Below are 10,980 nucleotides of genomic sequence, written 5' to 3'. Positions count from 1 at the left end.
CCGGGACCTGACCAGTGGGACCTGACCAGTGGGACCTGACCAGTGCACCCTGAACTGAATTTTTGTAATAATTTCAGCTGTTTACATCTTTTTTTGTTGACTATTACTCAAATTAAAACCTTGCACATCGCTGCTGTCAGACACACACTCATCCCCACTCTGCCCTTGCTCTCTTCCTTCCTTCCCTCACTCACTACTTTACTGTTTTTTGCAACGGTTGATAGATTTTTTTTTTTCCCGCTGCGTTTAGTAGCAGTCTTTTTTTTACTCATCATTTCTGTTGCCGCCTCCTCCTCCATCTCAGCAACCTCCACCTGCTCACCCCATGTTCTCTTCTCTTCTCCTCTCCTGTTTCTTCCATATGCGGTTCACTATCCATATCTTCCTCCTGTGTTTTACTGACTTCATCTGTCTCTACATTTTCTTTTGCCAAATCACCTTGTGGTCTTTCATTGATTATTTCAGGTTTTTTTTGTGTGTTTTGTTCACCATTTTTCTTTGTGTTTTTTTTCCCATCCTCTTCTACTCCACACCAAACCACCACCTCCCTTTCCTGAACATCATCACCACAGGGCCGTTTCTAGCTTTTTGGGGGCCCTATGCAAGATGCTGTTTGGGGGCCCTAGTTTTGACCGTTTTTTAACTACAATGGGGGGGATTCCAAAGCCTTTAAGACAGGGGTGGGGAACCTCCGGCCCCCGGGCCGTATACGGCCCGCGAGACCATTTGGAACGGCCCTCGAGGTAATTTATAAACACACGCAAAAAAGAAAAAAAGAAATCTAGACCGCAAAAAAATTAAAAAAGCGAGTGCCTATTTTTCCTGGCCAAGGTCAGGGTCCTTGAACACAACACGAGTCTAACGTGTCATCACGTGATATATGTCTCGTCTGACAGGGGTGCAGTTCTGCAGGAGAGCACCAGAACGCCGCTCCGCCACTTCCAAAAATTGCAGTAACCATAAGGAGCCGTACACATGCCGCAGTTTCTGCGTGGCTGTGTCTTTAGTTGAAAGCCCAATGGCGATCTGTTCATCTGTCATACTGATCATACAGTCAATAACTTTGTTGTTATTAGCATCTGGTTAGCTAGCTATGCTAACGAATATAAGAAGCTTTTTCTCCAAGCAGTGAGGTAAAGGCACATCTTTATATGATCATTATAGTTATAAAAAAATAAGAGAATACAGTAAACAGGTATAAAATACTATATGACAGTAAAAAAAAGTTGTTATTAATAAACAAGAATACAGTTTGAAAGGGGAGTGATTTGTAGAATATCCATAAAGAAAAAGAAATCTGCTTACAGTTCTGTTTCATATGGGTGTTGAGAGATGTAGTGCACCAGATTGATGCTTTTAACTTCAACATTTAAAAAAAAAATCTTCCCGGGGAAGCATGCCCCCCGGACCCCCCTAGAGGAGGTGAGGACCCCCCCCCCCACTTAAATCATGTTCACATGGAAAGGAAACTAAATACATTTGCACACATCTTGTGTCCATATCTTTCTGTTGTGGTGGTCATGCCACACCGTGCACGTGCATGCATGCGCGAGTCATGGTAAGATATCTGGATTAAGAGGTTGCTTTTTCTTTGCACAGCATGAAAGAAAGGCGAAATGAATGGGCTGTGATTTTAGTATTTTTTAGCAGAGGTCAATAATTTGTACGGCCCTCGGAGGATGTTGAACAAATTGAAATGGCCCTTGAGAGGAAAAAGGTTCCCCACCCCTGCTTTAAGATGATCTGTGGAGATGCATCAATCTGTTACACTTTAATAGGAAAACAGGCTAATTTCACGAAAACCAAGCAATTGAAAATTACAAAAAATGATATTAAAAAGGTAAACAATAAGGCTCCTCTATGTCAATAAATGCAAGATTGGCTGTCAGCCAATGAGTGATGGTTGGGCTGATTTGGAATTCATTACCCCAAAAACACAAGCCACAGCTTTGCTATCATTGCAGTTTAGTCGTGTTTATATCCTACATTGGATTTGTAAGCATATAATGCTTCACCGAACACAGGAGGGGCTTGGCTGTCTACAAATAAAGACGGCTCATTTGAATTCTCCCCAAATATATTGAGGCTGAACCTGAACTTTGAATTCTCTGCTCCCATCATAATCTTGGCGATCTTGTTAAAATTGTGAATGCAGAATTAGAAATACTATCTAACTGGTTTGCAGTTAATAAATTATCCCTTAATGTGGCCAAAACAAATGACATGTTATTCAATACAAAGTCTGAGAGTAGAAATGACTGCATTATACAGATTTGTAATACCGAGATAGAAAAAGTTGGTGCATGTACATTTTTAGGACTGCTTGTTGACGAAAAACTCAATTGGAAGCACCATATAAATTATGTACAGACTAAACTGTCAAAAACAATATGTATTTTGTATCATACTAAGAACATTCTTGAAGAAAAGATACTCTTTATAACAGTCTATTTCTCCCTTACCTTTACTACTGCTCCGAAATATGGGGAAACACGTACTCAACAAATCTACAAAAAATAATAACCAGTGGTGAGCCGTCAGGGCCCTCTAGGCCCTCTGTGAGGGCCTAAGATATTCTAAAAAATAATATTTAAAAACATTTAAAAAATATATATATTTTTTAAATATATATTTTTTTAATATTATTTTTGTTATATTTTTCATTAGTTTTACCGAAAAAAAACTTGATTTAATTGTATTTAAAATAACATTTCCAAAGAAATAAATCCTTCGAATCTGCCTGTTCAGTCTCTGTTGAATGTGAAGGGTTACATGAAAGAAGCTCGTCTGGCCCTCTGCGATTCACAGAGGGCCCGCTATAGTAACTGAACGAGAGAGTAATGTCAAATGACAGTACAATTGACCAATCATATCTTCCCTCTAAATCTGGGGTTACGTATTGTAACCCAGCTTCTATGAGTATAGGCGCAGCCCTCTAAGGCTATCGCTATTGGGTAATCCCACTGCACGTGTGCAGCACTGACAGACTTAATCCACGCCCACCTATGACGTGGGCCCCACCTACAGCCTCACTTCCGTATAAATAGGAAGTAGGCCCGACCATCTGCTCCCACGCCAACAGCTTTTCTTCAGCTATTCACGGAGCCAGTGGGGCCCGAACCTTAGAGGGCTGCGCCTATACTCATAGAAGCTGGGTTACAATACGTAACCCCAGTTCTATTTCGTATAAGGCTTCGCCCTCTAAGGCTATCGCTATTGGGTTAAGGGCGAAGCAGGATGTAGTCCACGCCCCACTGGTCCGTCCGTTACCAGGAGCACAAAAAACACACCTACTCAATTTAATAACCCATGTCCATTGCGCCATGCGTAATGGAGCATCACAGTCCCTGGAAATGTAGCATTTAAAATGAATATTCTCCATGAGGGAATGAAGGTGAATACCTGTCGTTATAAAAAGTAGAGACCAAAGTCCCACTTGTTACAACGAAAAAAGAGAGGAAACAGGGCAGCTCTCTGAGTGCCGATAGGCAGGAGAGAGGGCACACAGTTGTGTCCCCGACATTACTCACTCTGACAGGACATTCAGTACTGAGTGTGTCAGAGAGGAATGGGAGACATCCCTCAAATAAAAACGAATAAAAGAACAGGGGGAAGACCAAGATGCCGCAGTGCAAATGTCTTCCACTGTCGGTCCTCCGTGCAACACCATAGAGGTTGATACAATTCCTCTGGTGCCGTGCGCTTGATGTTCTCCGGAGGATCCGCCCCAGAGGAGACATACGCCTGTGACACAGCCTCACACAGCCAGTGTGACAGGCGTTGTGCAGACAGAGGCTGCCCCATTGAGCGCTCTCTGTAATGCACAAACAGACGCTGGAAACTGCGCAAAACAGCCGCGCATGCCGTATAGCATGACAGCGCGCGCACGGGACGGAGGAGATGAGATGTGGCTTCCTCCTCTGATGTGTGAGGAGGAGGAAAAAAAACCCTCCAAAGTTATCACTCTTGATCTAAAAAAGAGACCTGTGATAATTTTTGGCATAAAAACCAGGCTAGGGCGCAAAACAGCTAAGCTGCCATCTCCTTGGATCTGGAGACATGACGGAGCCACAGAGAGAGCAGACAAATCACTCACCGCTTTTAGCTGATGTCAGAGTGTTGGAGTAGAACACTTTTCTGGTGGCTGAATAGCCCCCCTCTCCGCGCCGTTCGTTGGATGAGGCTGGATCTCTATTAAATTAAGAAAGGAATTGAAAACACCGGAATCAAAGTTATAACAAATTATCTGAGTTTACTTCTAGTAGGAAACCAAACACATATACAAGTTATACAGAGTACTCGAGTACTCCGGGCTTCAGGTTTGTGACGCGGTTTACAGGTAGACAGACCAGCCTTCAGGAAACGAGAAGTACAGACTTCAGGTTTGGGATGCGGTTTACACGTCTCTAGACCAGCCTTCAGCAAACCAGAAGCATTTTTACACACACAAACATCAGTATTTCTATCTATTTTTGGGGCGGAGATTTGTCGAGTCTTCCTTCCCATTTTCCTCCCAAGCGAATTAGAGAGCCCCTGGGGAGGAGCTGTGTAAGCTGATCACCTCCCCCAAGTGTCCTGACTGGCTGGATTCGCTTCTGGCCGAGGTCAATCAGAGTTCCGAACAGAGAGTGAGATCCCAAGCCACACCAGGTCAAAAGTCAATGTTTATCTTTACCTTATCTTACTCTACATTCCTTTCCCAGGGGATCTTTTCACCTAAACTATCCTCCTTCAGACATTTAAACTCTTCTCCACCTATTTAACGATGTCTTTAATGACTTAACAACAGCATCTGGCTTTTATGGATGATAAGAAGCGATGTTGGTGTGTTGGAACACAGAATCTCTGGATCAGTGAGTTTGAAAGTAAGAATAACATTCCTATTCTAAGTGACTTATCAAAACCCGTTTGTGATTACCTAAAACAGTTCAAACAATACATGTTCACTAAAATACAATTCAAAATAATACATGTTTACTTCAATACAGTGTAGAATCATATATTTTTACTTCAAGAGCCAAGAGCAGAGCTACTTTGGCTGACAAGAACTTTTAGGGGGACCTGATCTAAAGGTTCAAATGGAGCTTCTCTCAGTGCGCGTAACACTAAAGCCAAATCCCATTGAGGCGCCAAAGCGCGTGACACAGGTCTGAGTCTCTGTACTCCCCGTAGAAAACGTTTTGTCAGAGGGTGACTAACACCGTGCTGACACCAAACCTACGTGGCAAGATGAAATGGCAGCAGCATATGTTTTGACCGTGCTATAAGCCAGTTCCTGTCCAGCAACAGCTGGAGGAACGACAGCACATGAGGCAGGGTGACCGTAACGGGGTCCAGGCTTTTCCCTACATGTCAAACGGAACGCTGTCCATTTGGCTGTGTATGATGCTCTGGTGTGTGAAGCAGCTGCGCTGATCGTACACGATTTATGTAGGCCGCCGCTGCTTTGTTGTCTGTTCGAATAAACACATGTTGATTGTACCGCAACGGGGCGAAAAAATGCTGGATTACTCTCCATACGGAGAGTAATTCCAGCACGTTTATATGGAGAGACATATGAACCGGCCACTGTCCCCCCCCTGCCTGCGACATGCACGTTCCTCAGCCTGCGAGAGATGCGTCTGTGAACACTGCGGTGTGTGACGTCACTCTGCTCAGGGGCACCCCCACTGACAAGACGTGGAGATTTTTCCAATAGGTTAAAACCAAACCCACGGAAGGAGGAATGTACACCATGCGTCTCCTTTGACGCACAGGGTCGATGCGCAGGCGAATAAACCACCTCTGGAGTCTCCTCAAGTGAAGGAGACCCAGGGCGATCACCACGTGACCAGCTGACATCATGTCTAAAAACTGTATCACGGAGAGGGCTGTCACCGCCCCGCGGGGTGTGACGCGCCGGAGGAGAGCTGTCACTTTCTCCCCTCTCCGCTGTGAGAGTCGCGCTCTCATGCGGGCTGAGTTCAATTCCACTCCCAGTTAAATGATAACCTGGGAGGGAAGAGGACAGCTCTTCTTCCATTTGATAATGAAAAACCCAGGCTTGACAGATGCTCCAGCACCTGTTTGATCGTCAGCATGGGAAAAGGCCATTCCCTTGTTGAACACTGACAGATCGAGGATGGGTCTCATTCCCCCCGCCCCGTCTCCTTCGGGACCAGAAAATAGCGAGAGTAAAAACCCCTGATTTTCTTCCCCTTGAGGAACCCTGGAAAAAGGCTTCCTTTAACAGAGTTCCTGCCGCTCTGCACGGAGCGCGAGACACTGTTCCTGGGATGACAGGGTTCCCTGTTATCCCGTAGAACTGCGGGGGGGAGAGGCGAACTGCAGAGACTACCCTCTGCCCATCCGCCTCTTATCCATCTGTCCATCAGACACACACGCCGCCACCCTGAGTAATACTCTGATAGCGCCGGGTGTACATTCTCTGGATGTGCTGTGGTTGGTGGCAAACCACGCCAGAGCCCTCCACACACTGCATTTCACACAGGCTCTCATTATGTCGCCGTTTTAGGAGAAGTCTCGTAAACCGCGCGTTCACGCTCAACACCACTAAGGGATGAGCGGAGGTGTGTGCAGTGCTGTCCCCACGAGGCGTAATAATGGCCCCTTTGATCCATTAATGGAGGGGGCGTAGTCATCCGACTTGTGCCCTCCACTCGGACCCAGGACTCAAGGCTTCGTCCACGGAGTAAACCTCCTGGACTGCCCAATCATCCTCGACCGCAGCAGCAGCAGCGAGAGCGTCCGCTCTCTGCTGTTTGAGGGCCAGAGGGAGATGGGTACCTAGTGAGCATGACACCTGGGGGGCGTGAGCTCATTACGACCGTGGATAGGAGGTACGTCTGAGACAGAGGAAAAATCCGTGCTGCCTAATAACCGTACGGTTTAAGGTAGACGAATTGAATAGTAAGCCCTGCTGTTTTATTAACTGATAAGTTAAAAAACCCAGCCAGCTTAAGCAGCGAGCCATGCTGCCAAGTAACCAATAGGATATTGGCAGCCGGCTTAACCGGGGAGCCTTGCTGCATATTACAGTACTTCCCTCTGTCCATCGAACACACGCGCCGTCCACTTGTCATGGTGACGAGCCACGCCAGAGTCCTCCAGACGCTGCATTTCACACAGACTCTCATTTATGTCACGTTTAGGAGAAAGCTCGTAAACCGGACCTTGAGGTGCGTTCACGCTCAACACCCCTAAGGGATGAGCGGAGGTGGGTGCAGTGCTGTCCACACTGTAATAATGGCACTCGTGGGCTTATTACAACCGTGTGTAGGAGGTAGGTCTGGGACAGAGGAGAAAAACCGAGCTGCCTAAAAACCAATAGGTTTTAAAGACAGCAGATTTATGCAGCGAGCCATGCTGCCTATAACCGAAAGGTTAGGGGCAGCCGGCTTACCCGGTGGGCCTTGCTGCATAATATTAACCATCTGTCCACCGAACACACGCGCCGCCCTCTGAGTAATACTCTGAGGGCGCGCGACATGCTCTGGAAAGTGCTGTGGTTGTCATGGTGACGAGCCACGTCAGAGACGGAGGGGGCCTCCACACGCTGCATCTCACACCGGCTCTCACCCTGTCTCTGTTTAGGAGTGTTAAGGCTCGTAAACTGGACATTGAGGCGCGTTCCCGCTCAACCCTGCTGAGGAATGAGCGAGGTGTGTGCAGTGTTATTCACACAGTGCGTAATAACAGCCCTGGGCTCATTACGACCGTGTGTAGTAGGCACATCTGGGACAGAGGAAAAAACCGTGCTGCCTGCTAACCGACAGGTTAGGAGCATCAGGTTTAAACGTCAAGCCCTGCTATCTAATAACCGCCTGGTTAAATACAGCATGGCTTGTGCCGCGAGCCCTGCTGCCTGCTAACTGACAGGTTACAGCCGGCTCAAACGGCGAGCCCCGCTGTCTGTTAACCGACCGGTTAACCCCAGCTGGCTTATGCACCTCCACACGTTGTATTGCACAGCGGCTCTCATCATGTCTCCGTTTAAGAGAAGGCTCGTAAACCGGACATTGAGGCGCGTTCACGCTCAAACCCGCTTGAGGAATGAGCGGAGGTGTGTGGAGGCATATCTGTGACATAGGAAACAAGCCCGTGCTGTCTAATTAACCGACAGGTTTTAAAGACAGCCGGTTTGTGACAGAGGAAAAAACCGTGCTGCCTGCTAACCGACAGGTTAGGAGCATCAGGTTTAAACGTCAAGCCCTGCTATCTAATAACCGCCTGGTTAAATACAGCATGGCTTGTGCCGCCAGCCCTGCTGCCTGCTAACTGACAGGTTACAGCCGGCTCAAACGGCGAGCCCCGCTGTCTGTTAACCGACCGGTTTAACCCCAGCTGGCTTATGCACCTCCACACGTTGTATTGCACAGCGGCTCTCATCATGTCTCCGTTTAAGAGAAGGCTCGTAAACCGGACATTGAGACGCGTTCACGCTCAAACCCGCTTGAGGAATGAACGGAGGTGTGTGGAGGTATATCTGTGACATAGGAAACAAGCCCGTGCTGTCAGACAGCCGGTTTGTGCCGCGAGTCCTGCTGCCTAATAACCGATAGGCTATGAGGCCGCTTATACAGCTTTTTTATGTCATCCGGAGGAGAGCTCTCCTGAACCGGGGGAACGGGGAGATCTCATTAGGCGGCTGCCTTTCCGATGATCTCCGGGAGTTGTTGGAGCAGAACACCTCTGCTACGCGCCGTTCGTTGGATGAGGCTGGATCTCTATTAAATTAAGAAAGGAATTGAAAACACCGGAATCAAAGTTATAACAATTATCTGAGTTTACTGGTAGGAAATAGAACAAGTATACAAGTTATACAGAGTACTCCGGACTTCAGATTTGTGATGCGATGCGGATAAAGGTGTCAGGACCATCCACTCATCAAACCAAAAAGAAATTGGACTTCAGGTTTGTGATGCGATGCGGACACAGATATCAGGACCAACAAACTCACCAAACCAAAAAGCATTTTTACACTCAAAAACATCAGTATTCATATCTATTTTTGGGGCGGAGATCAGTCGACTCTTCCTTCCCATTTTCCTCCCAAGCGAATCAGAGTTCCGTGAGGAGGAGCTGTGTAAGCTGATCACCTCCCCCAAGTGTCCTGATTGGCTGGATTTGCTTCTGGCCGGGTTCAATCAGAGGTCTGCCCAGCACGTGAGATCCTAAGTTACACCAGGTCAAAAGTCAACGTTATCTCTCCCCCTATCTCCCCTCCCTATCTTTTCCAGGGGAGTTATCTCATAAACTTTTCTTTTTCAAACAATTAAACCTTTAGTGCCCCCATAAAAAGAGACCCAAATCTACCTTAAAAACAACATCTGGTGTGTTGAGGTGAAAGGGACAGGGTGTGTGTATGACCCAGGAGTGTGATTACTTAAAACAGTTCAAACAATACATGTTCACTAAAATACAATTCAAAATAATACATCTTTACTTCAATACAGTTTAGAATCATATCTTTTTACTTCAATCCCTCTTTTGATCTCACCTCACGAGATCAACATATAGCATTTGAAACATTACCACTGTCATTCTTTTTTCTTACTGTGTCTGTCCCAACATTTATATAAACCCATCAGAAGTTGGGATATAGAGCACTTTAAATCTTTAGGAACAGTCCATAACAACAACCTCTTATGACAGTGGAGGGAGAATAAAATATGTCTAAAAAGCAAAGTCCTTGTCAGCTGAGTCATCTTTACTCTTCCCTCAATGGTGGAACTGATGAGTCTAACACACAATGAGCAGATACAAGGCACACAACAACAACAACCACATGTCACTAAAATGGCAATAAAAGTAGCCACAGAAATTAGAAAAGACATTATCATACTTTTCCCTCTTTTGGTAACACATAGTTCTGTAGAATAAAAAATACCAATCCCTTAAATTGTGGGATATAAAAATAAAGTTGAAAGTTCCTCAAAAAAAATGGATTGTTCAGACAAAGTTCCACACCGGCTATATCAACCTGTTTCAGCGGGAAATGGAGTTCCCTGTGCCGTCTTGGTTTGCCATATCTTCGTCCCCCCAGCCCGCTGACGGCGGCTTCTGGGGTGCCTGCTAGAGAGATGTGGCCTGATTGTTCTCCCCCGGCCCGCTGATGGCGGCCTCCGGGTCGATGCTTGAGAGATGTCCCGATCCTCCTCCTCCGGCCCGCTGATGGCGGCTTCCGGGTCGACTGCTGGAGAGATGTCCTCCCGATCCTCCTCCTCTGGTCCGCTGATGGCGCCTCCTGGGTCGACTGCCTTGACGAGAGCCAGATCTGTTCTGATGTCGTCTAGGGTCCTCGCGACGAGGGCCAACTCTGTCCTGATGTCGTCTAGGGTCCTCGCAGGTGTTTTTCCCGACCGTACACTGGCTCCAGTGGTACCAGTTGTCTCCCTTTCCATCTAGGCGGACGGCATGGGAGGTCCCCTCCAACCAGACGCAATCTGCTGTGTTGGCCTTGTGTTTCTCGGGTCCCCCTTTTGGCGTCAGCAACCTGTGTGGAGAGGTCTCATACCAAGCCCTTAAGTTGCTGGAAATATGGTTTTGAAATCATCTCTTCTACTTCTTTAGTGTTTATTGGCGGCACCAACTAGACTGGAGTGTGGACAAGAGACTATGCAGAAAATAATAAACTAAAAATTAAATTAAAAACTAAAAATTAAAATTAAAAATAAAAAATAGAACAAAAATAAAACAAAAAAGGAACAAACTAACAAAACAAAAAATAACCAAATGGATTATTTTAAATGTATCAATTTCTCTTAAAAGCAACAAACAAAACAAAACAAAAAATACCAAAACTAGTATTTTAAATTGATAAATTTCTCCTAAAAACGTAATAATCTCACATACATATTGTCTGATGTATATCCTATCCTTTTCCCCCTTTTTCTGAAATAGAACGCCGTTAACGGTGTTCTTATTTTCAGAAATATCGAGCCTTATACATCAGTTATTTAATATCAGCTATATATTTAT

The sequence above is a fragment of the Trematomus bernacchii genome, unplaced genomic scaffold (genome assembly GCF_902827165.1).
Source record: "Trematomus bernacchii unplaced genomic scaffold, fTreBer1.1, whole genome shotgun sequence".
Classification (NCBI taxonomy): Eukaryota; Metazoa; Chordata; class Actinopteri; order Perciformes; family Nototheniidae; genus Trematomus; species Trematomus bernacchii.
The sequence above is the reverse complement of the archived record's forward strand: the minus strand, read 5'-3'. Positions refer to the sequence as shown.